Here is a 14173-nt window from a genome sequence, read left to right as displayed (position 1 = left end):
CAGATGCTGCAGGGGAAGATCCTGATGCGATAAGAGCCACCCGCAGGTGCAGGGTTCGGAAGCTGTGAGAACCACTCCCTCTGGCTCTCTGCCTCTCTGTCTCCCCCGGCCCATTGTCCCGTTCTTCTTCTTTTTTAAAATCTATTTTTATTGATCTCAGAAAGAAAGGTAAAGGGGGAGAGAGAGAGAATCATCAATGATGAGAGAGAATCATTGGCTGCCTATTGTACGACTCCCACTGGGGATCGAGCCTGTAACCGGGCATGTGCCCTGATCGGAAATCGAACCATGACCTCTTGGTTCATAGGTCAATGCTCAATCACTGAGCCACACCAGCCCGGCTGCTCTAGACTTTTTTAAAAATGCGTGATATCCTATGGAGTATGTGCGGTAACCCTCAGCATAAAGGTGAGGGGTGAACAAAAAAACTACCCTAATGTATGGCCCGTGTTGGATAACAGAAAATTGCTTTATACAGGACTAGCATAATGAATAGATGTGGAGGGGTTTTGGCTTCTATTAATGCCCTTTTGACAAAGGGAAAAGTGGTATCTGGTCAGCAAGGTGTCCCCTCATTGACGGGAGGTTACCGGGAGCTTACAGGTCTCACCTCACTGTACACCACAGAGTTCACACTGGATAAAAGCCTTATGAGTATAGTGACTGTGGGAAGTATTTCAGGGAAAGGGCTTCCCTCACTAAACACAACAAAGTTCACACTGGAGAAAAGCCATATGAGTGTAATGAATGTGGGAAGCATTTCAGTGAAAGGGCTTCCCTCATTAAACACCACAGAGTTCACACTAAAGAAAAGCCATATGAGTGTAGTGAATGTGGGAAGCATTTCAGTGGAAGGTCTCACCTCACTAGACACCACAGAGTTCATACTGGAGAAAAGCCATAAATGTGCAGGGAATGGTTTATTTTCCTCACTTATTATAAGATCACTTAAGGGGCTCTATGAGACCCTTTCCATGAATGTAAACCCCATTTATGGGAACATAACACTCTGCTAGATGCCTCATAAATTTGAGGTAGAAATAAGACTTGAAGGAGCTGCATTGTATTTGAATAGAAAGGGGCAAAGATTCTTTTCCCACTGTATTCTGCTCAAGCTACATTTCCCCCCATTCTCCCCCAAATAAGGTGAGAACCATGGTGTAAAGGAGACAAAAAGACACCTCAAAAACAGGACCACTGAGCACAAGAGGGGGGAAAAAAAGGAAAAAAAAAGACTGCAACTTGCTCCAGGGACTGGAGAAAATTAAAAAAGGTTGGAATCCATCAGTGTTCATTAGTCATCTTCTCCTTAATCTTCCTCTCCTTCCCCCTCATCATCATCTTCATCTTCTTCACCTTCATCCTCACCCCTTCTTCATCAATATCTTCCAACCCTTCCTCTTCTTCTTCATCATCATCATCTTCTCCTTCCCCTTCTTCATCATCCATGTCAGGAACCAAGTAGTACTGTAAAGGATTTGGCCAAATGTCATCTTTGATGACTTCTAACTCACCTGCACCTGCATCAGAATGGTCAGTAAGCCAGGTACAGAAGCTCTCTGGTTCCTCACGCTGTCTCTTCCTGCTGGCTTTATTCTGTGTTTGACTTGAACGTTTCATCAAATCCTTTCCAGATTTCCATTTGATTTCAGTGGACTTTGAAAATGGATCACCACACTCATTCAGATGAAACTCTTTGGAGAGAACTTTATTTTCGAAGTTAGAATTGTCATCAAAATAAAAATCTATTCTGTAACCGTATTGAATATCCTCAAATTCTCTCACTTCAACTCTTGACAAATAATGCAGCACCTCTTCATTCTCTTCCCCAAGCAGTGCAGACATTTCTGGATGGTTGACAAATGTTGTTACCCCAAAATTTGGGATTTTGTTGATCAATTCTGATCTTTTCTGAAAAAAATGGTTGGCGGAGTTTGTTATATTTCTGTTCTACTTTCAAAATCTCACTGGCTTGTTCACTGAGTCTATTTTATTTTGTACTTCATCAATATGTTCAATCGCTTCTTGCTGCTCTTTTTCTCCCTTCAGCACTACCAGAGGGGTCGGCTTCTTCTCCTGCTTGGGGGCTGGATCCAGTTTGTGTTTCTTTGTTTGAGGTGGGACCTAGGACTGGAGTTTGGGGGCCATGCTGTGAGGCAAGTCCTAGGATCTGATCAATGAGAAGTCGCCGGTTCAAAGGCGCGCTAAGCACTTAGTTTTTCAATTTTTCAAATGAATTTAGGATTTAACCAATAGGAGGGCAGTTCAGCATCTAAGACATCTCTATTCACTTCACCCATTCCTTAAGGACTCAATTGGTTTCTTTTCCATTTGGAACTATACAGTATGTTTTGAATACTGTAAGGAAAATCATTTTTCTCACATTTTATCTTATGCCCAATTTAATGCCCACTTGCATGATACACTTTTAAGTTCAATCTATGTTGCTAACATTCTCCAGCATTTATTCCTGGTGGTAAATACTCTCATCATGATTAGTTTCAAAATAACAAAATGTTGGCACTGAACATGGGCCTGCTAGGATATCTCAGGAGAACATCATTATATTTTATGACAAACATGGTAATGCATTAGATACAAATATACTCAAGAACATTCATGATAAAATAGTAAAATAATGGAAACTGGCAAGTTTTAATTATTTTTTAAACTTTGATGTAAGTGAAATTGATTTAAAATATACATTAAAAACTATATTTTTATTGATTTCAGGGAGGAAGGGATGGGGGATAGAAAGAGAGGAAAGATGAATGATGAGAGAGAATCACTGATAGGCTGCCTCCTACATACACCACAATATGAATCCGGTACACCACCTGAGCATGTGTCCTGACCAGGAATTGATCAGTGACCTGCAGGGTCATAGGTTAACACTCAACCACTGAACCACTCTTGCCCGGCTCTCCTAAGATTTTCAGGGATCCCACACAACCTGCAACCAGGGTAGCAATGAACAGTGGCAGCTCGTCCTGGCCTAACCCCTGAATCTGCGCTCAAGGCCTCCTTTACTCTGAATGCCCAGCGAGGTAACAGCAGCCTCGCTTTGGCTCATTTATTTCCCACAATGTTTCTAGAGTCAAAGGAGCCTGCTGTTTCCTGTTCTCTCTCTCTGCTGCTTCCTGTTCTATCATAAGGCCTACGTTTTTTCATTATCCCCAGTTTCAGTTAATGTGTCCTCAAAATCTTCTGAACTTGTGCAGTGAAATGTTTTCGAACATAAAGTAATGAACTCTAATACTACAGACCAAGGTGAGGCCGACCTGCTCCAGGCTGCTTCGTGTTCCTGAACACAGGTGTGCCTGGGACATCTACACAACAGACCAAGGCATGATTTTGCTTAGAGGACCTGGGAGAAAATGTGATGGTCCTCACTCAAATTGGTGGTGTTGAATCAAATCAATTTTATTTTTTAAAATAAATTTTATTCATTTTTTACAGAGAGAAAGGGAGAGGGATGGCTAGAAACATCAATGAGAGAGAAACATCGATCAGCTGCCTCCTGCACACTCCCCCTGGGGAGGTGCCCGCAACCAAGGTACATACCCTTGACCGGAATCTAACCTGGGACCTTGCAGTTTGCAGGCTGACGCTCTATCCACTGAGCCAAACCTGTTTGAGCAAATCAATTTTAATACTATTCTTTTTCTATTGATTTTTTAGAGAGAGAAGGAGACAGAGAAACATCAATGATGAGAGAGAATCATTGATCAGCTGTCTCCTGCATGCCCCCTACAGGGATGGAGCTCCCCAACCTAGAAAAGTCCCCTGACTTGGAATCCAACTAGAGATACGTTGTTTCATGGGTCCATGCCCAACCAATGAGCTAGGCCATGTGGGCAAACGATCATTTTTACTGTTGGCTCTATTACAAATAGACCCAATTTCCCCATCCTCATCCCCCTTTGCCTCCCTCTACCCTGCCCGCACCATTTCTAGGCACTCAGCACATTATTGTCTATGTCCATGGACTATGCATATATGTATATACTTTTTTATTGCTGCATTTCACTTTACTTTGCACAAAATGAATACAATCAATTGACTAAGCAGCTCCAGACCTGTTAGTGTTCATTGATTAAGAAGTAAACGATGTCAGAAGGAACACTTTTCAATTCCTCCCATACACATATTGTAAAGACAATAAACTCCTAACACATGTGACACAGGCTGGTTTCGACACAGAGAAAGCCTAAGCAAGAAGGGTGAGTACTGAATATCCACATGGTCAGACCAGGAGCCATGCTCCGGGAGCTAGAATACACCCAGCCTGTTATTCACGCTGCCTGCATACACATCTGCCCTGTGAAGTTCACTGTCCCTTGTCAGATTGAGATACAAGCGGCTCCTTCCATTTTCAGGCTCATCATTTCCAAGGTGGACAATCCACACACAGAAATTCAGGCAGCTCCAATCTGCTCGCTCAGCTGTGTTTTACCTGACACCTCCCCCAGCCAGGCTCCAGTTCAAATTATGTACAGGAAGTTCCCATTGTCGGCAAAGAACTCTCGCCCCCTCTGCACTACCTTGATGCTGAAGTTCTGCTCACCCAGTTCTCTTGCCTTCAATGCTGCCAGCTCTTTTGCACTTGGCAATCCATCACTGTTAGAGCCTCTGGCGCCCTCACAACCACTGGTGGAGTACTTCTGCAGCTCTCTGTGCTGACCTTGGGCTGCAGCAACAGGCACAAAGCTTTCCTTCTCCAGGCTCTGGACTCCTTTATTCCTTCCCTTCTGTCTCTTCGGTGTGTTTGTACTCTGAGTATTCGGTTCTGTCACCCTCAAAGCTGTGCTTTGACCATAGCCTTGGGATGAGGCTTCAGCTCGTGACACAGGGCGACCTGCAGAAAGCAGCTCCCAGGCATCCCCAGGGCCTGGAAGCTGGTGGAGCGAGTGGGCAAGCCCAGCTTTCTGAAGGACCTTTTGATCCTGCTTCTGTTTCTTCTCCAATGTGGGCACAAACTTGCTTTCCAAGCCTTCCGCCAATCTGGGAACTGACCAGGACTGGAAATCCTTCATGTAAATACCGGATCTGCTCCCGGGCTTCCCTGATCAGAGTCCTGGGCAGGGCCCCTCGGGGCTCCATCTGCCTCTGAATTTTCTGGAACAGGATGGCTTTTTTCTGTGGTCTCTGGGTGCTGGGGGAGAGAACCAATGGCAGATGCCATGCGTGGGAGCAACATTGGTGGTTGAAGCTTCTCAGCCAAATCAAGCGGCGCCCAGCCCTCCTCTCTTTGTTCACTGCACCGGGAAATCTAACACCCACAACAGCATCCCCTGAGCAAAGCGAGCTCTCTAAAGGGGCAATGAAATACGTCCCTGGTGAAGGGACCGTGGTCCCAAAGGAGCCCAACACCTGCCCCTGCGCTTCTGATGAGGGAAGACAAGGCCCTGCCTCAGGCTGAGGGCCCAGGAAGGAGCCGGTACTGTTACAGAAAACTGGAGAAGAACCAAGCAATACTTAGAGAGATGCAGATACATTTATTACGTGCGGGTTCAGCGGAAAATGTCTCAAATTCTGGGCCCCACCATGGAGGAATTTTCTCTATTTATATGTTCCCTAACCAGGAATAGAAGAACCAGGACCTCATGGATTACAGATAAGTGCTCAACCATAGCTGGGCTATATTATATATATTTAAAAAAATTAATATATCTTTTTGATCGTTGATAGTATTACAGATGTCTCCCATTTTCGCCTGTGCATATATTCTTTGGGGGATCTCTCGCGGTTCTCCCCACACCCCTCTCCTGGGAGGTCTGGCCATCTGTTCCAGTTAACCAGGCCTCTGGCCCCATCTTATCCTTCCCCAGGGCCACTTGCTGAAACCACATCACCTTTATTCACCAATGTCATTGGCTGAGATGCTAGCCCTCCCCTTGGTGTTTGAGAAAACTACATTACCCAGAAAGGAATGCGACCACGTAGGCGGAGCTAAAGGACACTTTGTGTCAGTGCATTCCGTTAGGGCGGGACTTCCGCCTTCCTCCTCCCGGCGGGCATTTTGAACTCTTCAGTTTCTCCCAGGACTCACAGGCTTCAGCCCACTCGTGGTGAGTAGGAGGAGGCCTGGGAGGCAGCATCCTTGCTGTGCAGGGTGTGTCTGAGGCTTGTTGAGCACCATCAGGCCGGGTGGGGCCTCCGCGCCTCCCAGACTCCTCTCTGCCTTCCTGCAGCCTTCCCGCAGCCTGACCCCATTGAATCCCCCAGCCTGGGGGAGTAGCGCATCTCATTTACTGCAGCCCAGGAAGCCGCATCCAGAACAGTGAGTCGCTCCGGGGTGACACAGGGTGTAAAGGGGGGAAGAGGGCCACAGGCTGCAATGCCACTTGGTAAGGACACGGGGGTGGGGCTGAGCCTGGAGGCTTAGGAAAACCCGGGCCTGTTTGGGATCTAAAGGCAACAGAGAGATGAGGTGTGGATTTTGCACGAGTTTTACTTTGACTCTCAGAACGCTGGGACCATAGATGGTTGTGAAAAAAAAAGAGGGACATTTTCTGAGGTAGAGTTCTAACCTTTCCTAACATTGCTCAGAGGAAGAACAGACTAGAAGGCAGAGGACAGCAGCTGTGGACAGGAAGGGGAAGTCCTGTAAATGGTCAGGGAACTGGAAGAGTGAGCACTGAGGACTGAGCCCTGAGATCATACAGGCATCGGGAGGGCACCTTGCTGGGAAGAGTACTGAGCAGCCTGAGCCCATAGAGGCTGGTGGTTGCCAGGCTCTCAACAGACCATTATTTCCATGAATTCTTTCTAATGCGGAATCGATCAGGTGTACGGGTTTGTGGAGCTTATTTCAGGGTCTCGCACACCTGCGGCCTCCGATAGAGTGGAGTGCTGGGCCTACCCAGCTGCTCTGATAGCTATTGGACCTGGGGACTTGGAACAGACACTAGGCCCAGACTCCTAAGGGCAGGGCTAGGGCTGCTTGAAGTGGACCATATTCTGTCAACCAGTGTAATGAGTGGGAGGTCCTCCAGGGCATAGGTTCCAGAATGTGCCAAGGCTTGGAGTGAGGAGTGAGCTGATTCAGGAACTGAGAGGTATGTTTTGGGGATATATATATATATATATATATTTATGATGTAGAAAGGAAGGGAGAGAGAGACAGGGAAACAGTGATGAGCAAAAAAGAAGGATCAGTTGCTGACTACACAAACCGTACTGTGAGTCCAGCCCATAACGCAGTCATATGACCTCACCAGTGCATGGACTATCCTCAACCATGTCAGACATCAGCCAGGAATGTAGATCACTTTAGTTCAGGGAATCAAGGTCTGGATGGGACAGTGGGAGCCTGAGTGCTAGCTTTCCTGCTGGGGCCACTGCTTGTGGGAGGTGGGTCACAGCACAGCCTAGTGACGGAGTTCTCCTGTAGAGTGTCGGGGAGAGAGAGGTTTTGCAGTGGCCAAGGTCTTTAAAAGATGAGAATACCTGAGATTAATTGGAGGCTGAAGAGTAATTCAAACAAGATGAGATTGGGTTGGTACATATTAATTTCGCTAAACCCTCACCAGGATATTGTGATCCTCGGTGTGGCCTGGCTGGGGGAGTAACAGTCAGTCTTGTGGATTAGCTTAGCGGCTTGAATGGTCATCTCGGAGACTCACCAGGCATGGGCCAGCGCATCTGGCAATTGAGTAACAGTTAAGTGGAGAGATGTTGGCTGTGACTGGTGAAAGGACATTGAGTGCAGCACCAGGGGAGGTGGGCTCTGGGTATCTGAGATCTGACTGTGGTTCTTCATAGGTTAGATTTAAGGGAAAAACAGTCGTGGAGAGAGGCCTTCAGAGCAAGACTCCAGGCTGCCTCTATGAGTGTGGACTGTCAGAGTCTGGGCAGTACTTGATCCTGTTTGAATTTGGCAAGCATTCTCTGGACCACACATGCTGAGTAATAAGTAAGAGGGTGAGAAGATGATTATAGTTGTCGGGACTGTAGCAGTGCAGGTGTGAGAGAGGTGTGGTCGAAAGAGTGATGAGCACTTGGAGAGGGAGTGTGACTTCATGGCCAGAGCACCGTGACATTGACATAAGAGTGAAAGTATGGAGAGTCCATTTCTGGTGGAGTCTGGATGACAAAATAAGAGTAATTTTTGGATAATGCCTAGAAAGGGTGATGTTTTGGTGCTACCTGCCATGTTCAGGGCTTGGATGACCTTTATGTACCCACCTGCCGTTTACTGATGGGGGTGACACAATGATGGTTAGGAATGAGATAGTATACATCAGTGTTCCCCAGGCTTGAAAATCTCCACAGACATGGGTAAGGGAGAAGAGTAAGAGAGAAATGGATTATGGAGATGGTTCTCTATAATTTTGGAAAATAAGGTAATTAGGAAACAACCCATCCTTGCCATGGCAAATTTGCATTACCTTTGAAGTTGTGCCTCTGGAAATGAATCGGTGTGAGAGAACTATTGTTCAGAGAAATATGTCCAGCAGGCAGTGCAAAGCTATAGCCTCAGCATTCTGGGATTGTGGTTGTAAAGGTGAAGTTTCATGCCGTGTATCTGGTGTCTTTGAAGAACAGTCTGAGAGACTACACAGGTATTGCCTGACAAGACCAGTATCAAATCACTCAAACTCCCTGTATGACATCTCTTCCTACCCTATGTTCTGGACACCCACTCTACTGTCTAGAGGAAGTGTGGTGTACATGTGAATCCCAGAGCTCAGTTATCTTCTATCTGCTCAACTTCCTTTATTGTGAGAAGACAAAATATCGATAGAAATATAAGATGACAGTGACTTTCATGGTATGAAGCCCTGGTATCTTCTCTGGTGTGTGGAGTGGAGAGAGCAGATTGATGTGGAGGGTGGCAATATGACAGAGTTGGAACCTTAGGAGTGAATCTGATTGTGGGCTGTAATGTCCCCATTATGACGGTGTATGAACGTTGAGGATGTGGCCATTGTCTTCTCTCAGGAGGAATGGGGGCTCCTTGATGATCCTCAGAGACTTCAGTACTGCGATGTGATACTGGAAGTTTTTGCATTTGTATCATCTGTAGGTAAAACCTTCACATTATCCCAGTGTCCTGGGATGATGTCCTCTCTTCCTTTATTTCTCTGATGTAGCTTTCCCTCTTCTACAGCCAGACCATGTGCTCTGCTCATTTCCCCCACTGTCCTGTCAAATGTGATGTGGCTGCCATGGGTGAGGTCTGTGGAGAGCTCTGAGCTAAGGACTCAACAAACATTGCCTCAGACAGTGCAGGATGTGTCTGGGAGTCAGGAGTCTTATAGACAACTTAATGGGTCCCACCTGCTATTTCTTTCCCTCGGAGGGTGACTATGTCCAGATTCATCGCTTCCATTTCTACATCCTTCCTCTAGGCAAAGGTCCTTGGTGACTGCCTGTGCCAGGTTATGGTCTTTACTTACCTGAATCTTGAACTGTTGTTACAAGATCAAACTTCTGTTGTTTGTAATATCATCTTCTGTAAATATGATTGCAAGCCAAATGGCTTTAGGCCAGTGTTGGCTGCCCATCTCTGTCATCTTTCATTAATACATGGAATATTTCTGTTGTACATACTTGTAGAGAGGAATATGCATGCTGAAGCCTAATTTTTTTACAGGGTGAACATGCAGGATGGTCTCAGAAGAGGCCTAGTCCTCTTCAGTTGCAAATGTGGGCTACATATGGTGTAAGGGTGGTATTTAGAGGATACCAAGCACCTGCTCATTTCCAAGTGTTTAGGTTCAAGTACCATGAGCAATAGCACATTTCTACCTTTTCTCTGCCATACTTGACACTGTGCTGACTTGTCATTTCACCTGTGACCTCCTGGCCTTTGACTACCTTCACCTGTGTGGCCTTTTTGCATCACCTGTTCCTCTCATTGCTCCATCTTCAGCATTCTCTAACATTGACCTGCACATGTGTTATGAGATGCACATACGAGCTTAAATAGTTCTTGAATACTAGTAATTTATTGAATACTAGAGGCCCGGTGCATGCAAATTGTTCATGGGTAGGGTCCCTAAGTCTGGCAGGCGATCAGGTTCATTGCCTCCCCATCTCCTCCATCACTTACCACCCGCATGCCACCATTGCATGGTTTCACCCCCCATCCCCATTCACCTACCCGCCTCCTCCTTCCCACACTCCCTCAGTGCCCTGCTGCCGCCTTTGCTCACCCACCTTGTTCCTCACCACACCCTGGTGGTCAGCACATGTCATAGCAAGCAATCGTTCTCCTGGTTGAACTCCCAAGGGGACACTTTGCATATCAGCCTTGTGTGTGTGTTTGTGTGTGTGTGTGCATGTGTGTAACTTGGAATAAGACCTAACCATATTTCAACACAGCTTTCCATGTCACCAGCAGACAAACCATGCTGAACACTATTAGCAGAAGATTGAGCTGACAATCCTGCTTCTCTTCCATGTGGTGCTTGCCATAGGGAATCATATTTCATTTAAGGTCTTCCTTGTTTTCTGATCTTCACTACCCAGACCTTCATGGCAGTATCTTATAAATCCTGCCTACAGATCTTTTATTGTCAGTCAATTGCACAGAACCAACGTGTTATGTGCAACAAACTTTTTTAAAGGGACTCCCACCTGTCACCTCAGTCAGCATTCAGTTCCTCACTATCTTTCTGTTTTCACTTTGTTGGTATAAAATGGATGATGAAGAGCCCAATTCTTTTTAAACTCTTTTTTTTAATAATATATTTTATTGATTTTTCACAGAGAGGAAGGTAGAGGGATAGAGAGCTAGAAACATCGATGAGAGAGAAACATCGATCAGCTGCCTCTCGCACCCCCCCACCCCCCACTGGGGACGTGCCCACAACCAAGGTACATGCCCTTGACTGGATTCGAACCTGGGACCTCCCAGTCTGCAGGCCGACGAAGAGCCCAATTCTGAGCAGAGCGTATATGTACCAGGAGAGTCAATGGTCAGGGCTTTTAAGACAGCTCCAGCAACCCAGAAGACCCAACTTTTTCTCAGTCTTGAAAGATACTTTGCACCTGACTGAGTTACAAGCAGCATGCTTTGATTGGAAAGCATTTTACACTGGCACATGTGTGAGATAATTCTGTTTCAGTGCAAACCCTCACCAGCAACCCAGAGATGCCAGTGGACAGAAGCTCTGGAAAGAAGATATGGACAGGGCCTCATTTGTGTCTCACTGCAGCTTTTACTTAATATGGGTGTCTTCCACCAATAGGTTGGGAAAGACTTGCCAGCCATCTCGGGGGTTCTCCAGCACTAGGCTACTTCTAACACTGGGGAGCCACACAGTGGTAGTGAGATTTCACAGGAATTTCTCAGTGGAAGAGGTCATGATAAGTACGGTTAATGTGAAAGAACTTCCAGCTGCAACCGGAAAGTTGTTTAACATCAGGTTGTCTGCTCCAGAGAAGTGAATTATAAGTGTAAAAATCTGGGAAAGCTTTTAGAGAAATCTTTAACCTCAGTCATCACAAAAGAGTTAACAGTGTAGAAGTGTAGGGATCATGGGAAGTCTGTCACCCTGAGGTCCAAACTCATTCAACAACACAAAGTCCAAACTGGGAAAAAAGCTGTATGAGTGTCGTGATAGCAGATGTCTTTCAATCAAAGCAGTACCATCACTCAGCACCAGAGAGTTCACACTGGTGAAAACCTTAGGAGTGTAGTGAATGTGGGAAAGCTTTTACCCACAATAATCACCTCCTTATCCACAGGAGAGTTCACACTGGAGAAAAGCTATATGCGTATACTGATTATGGGAAGTTTGTAATCTTTATTAATATCCCTGGTGTAAATACTCTCATCCTTGTGAGGTTTAAACAGCCAAAATGATGATTTTGAACATGGACATGATAATATATTTTGGTAGTACATCATTATATTTTATTTTCAATATACTGATTCAGTAGCACCAAATATGTTCAAAACTTTTCACAGTAGAACAGTAAAATTATTGGGAAGCATCAAGATTAAACCTTTTCTAAAGATTGATTTAAGTAGAATTTATTTAAAATGGACATTAAAAAAATACACTTTTGGTGTTTCCCTGCATGCCTGCATTGCTGAGTTCCTACTGACCTTATCAGAGCTTCATTCTCAGCCTATAAAATAATTGATGCAGTATTGCAGTCTCACAGTGATATAGCTTACTTTAAATATTTCCTTGGAAAAAAAGACACTTTTATAATCCCATGAATGCTATTCTAGCCTTGTACCACTATCTAAGTCAGGGGTCCTCAAAACTTTTTAAACAGGGGCCCAGTTAACTGTTCCTCAGACCATTGGAGGGCCGGACTATAGTTTTAAAAAAAAGCCTATGAACAAATCCCTATGCACACTGCTAAGTCGGCTGCTCAGCAGGACAGGCAGCAGCTGCAAAAACACCTTTTGTGCCGGATAAATGTCCTCTCTAAGTCATCATGATGGTTTTGGTATCTATCTGTTCTCAGGTACATTATTGGGTTGTTACTTAAAATGTCACATATGTCTGACCGAGGCCAAACCGCTAAGTGGGTCAGCGAATAATTTCAATAACGGAAGGTTGCAAGTTCCAACCCTGGTCACATCAAATACAAGAGTTAATCAAAGAATGTATAAAATTAATGGAACAAAAAAATAGATGTCTCTCTCTCTCTCTCCCTGTCTCTCTCTCTCCCTCTCTCCAGACAGTCCTCGGGTTACTTCAGACTCGACATATGTCATTTTGTGGTTACGTCGCCATCTGCAATTTATTTATATATAAAAAAAGTTCTGTCATTCGATGTCAGGCTTTTGCACGCAGTTTTCCCGGGAACCAGTTGGCCGGCGGAGTGGATGAATGAGTCATCACGTGGCGCTATACAAGGAAGACGCTGTCATTCAGTCGCCATTTATAAGCCATTTTGGATTGTGCTTCATTCGCTCTCTTTTGTTTATATTGTTATTTTGAACACTTTTTGTCCACCCTTATGGCTCCTAAGCATAAAGCAGATTCTTCTGATTGCAGTGCTAAAAAAAAGAAGGAAAATCCTTACAATGGAAGTGAAAGGAGACATAATAAGACATTCGGAAAAGGGCGAAACACCAACGAACATTGGCCAGTTGCTTGGCCAAAGTCCTACAACTGTCTCGAAAATCAAAAGCTTATACTTGAACGTGTGAAAGGATCTGCTCCTATGAAATCAACTGTGGTTACAGAGCAGCGTAGTGATCTCATTATTGAGATGGAAAGATTATTATTGCTTTGGCTGGATGAGCAGTATCAATGGCGTATCCCAGTTAGCCAGATGTTGATTCAGGGGAAGGCTAAAAGATTGTTTGAGGCCTTGAAAAAAGAAAAGGGGGAAGGGAGTGAAAGTGAAGAGTTTGTGGCTAGCAAAGGTTGGTTTATGCGTTTTAAGGCTGATGCTAATTTGCATAATCTTAAGGTAACAGGGGAAGCTGCTAGTGATGACGCCCAAGTAGCAGGTGATTTTCCTAGAGCGTTGGCTGAGATAATTAGGGAGGGGGGTTACTGTGATCAACAAGTGTTTCATGTGCATGAGACAGGCTTGTTCTGGAAGCATATGCCTACACGTAAGTACATTGCCAAGGAGGAGAAATCAGCATCAGGCCATAAAGCCAGCAAGGAGAGATTGAGTTTGCTACTTGGGGCTAATGCTGCTGGTGACTTCAAGCTGAAGCCCTTGGTGTGTCTGGCCGAGAATCCAAGGGCAATCAAGGGCATATGGAAGGGTCTACTACCTGTCATCTGGAAATCTAACAAGAAGGCATGGGTGACACTGAGCGTATTTGAGGACTGGTTCACCAACCATTTTGTGCCAGAAGTCAAGGACTACTGTGCTTCCAGGGGGCTGCCCTTTAAGGTGTTGCTAGTGCTGGACAGTGCCCCTTGTCACCCTGCCGATTTGAATGACTTTCATCCAAATGTCAAGGTGGTTTACCTTCCACCTAGCACCACCTCCCTTTTACAGCCTACGGGCCAAGGTGTCATTGCCTCTTTCAAGGCCTACTACCTCCGAAGGACATTTGCTATGGCTTTTAGGGCAACGCAGAAGGATAAAGAGTTGAATCTCAATGACTTTTGTAAATCTTACAATGTTCTTGCTGCTGTAAAAAACATTTCTGATTCTTAGGATGAAGTTAAGCAGACGAACTTGAATGGTGTTTGGAAAAAATTGTGTCCCCAGTTTGTGAACAATTTCCATG

General features: G+C 45.2%; 2 pseudogenes; both read right to left on the bottom strand.

The window, feature by feature from the left end:
- Nucleotides 1–1220: 1220 nt before the first annotated feature.
- LOC103304996 (protein SET-like) lies at nt 1221–2148 on the bottom strand (annotated as a pseudogene).
- Nucleotides 2149–4107: 1959 nt separating this feature from the next.
- LOC103304630 (neugrin-like) lies at nt 4108–5118 on the bottom strand (annotated as a pseudogene).
- Nucleotides 5119–14173: the final 9055 nt, after the last annotated feature.

This window comes from Eptesicus fuscus, unplaced genomic scaffold (genome assembly GCF_027574615.1).
Source record: "Eptesicus fuscus isolate TK198812 unplaced genomic scaffold, DD_ASM_mEF_20220401 scaffold_52, whole genome shotgun sequence".
Taxonomy (NCBI): Eukaryota; Metazoa; Chordata; class Mammalia; order Chiroptera; family Vespertilionidae; genus Eptesicus; species Eptesicus fuscus.
This window is presented reverse-complemented; position numbering and strand designations above follow the sequence as displayed.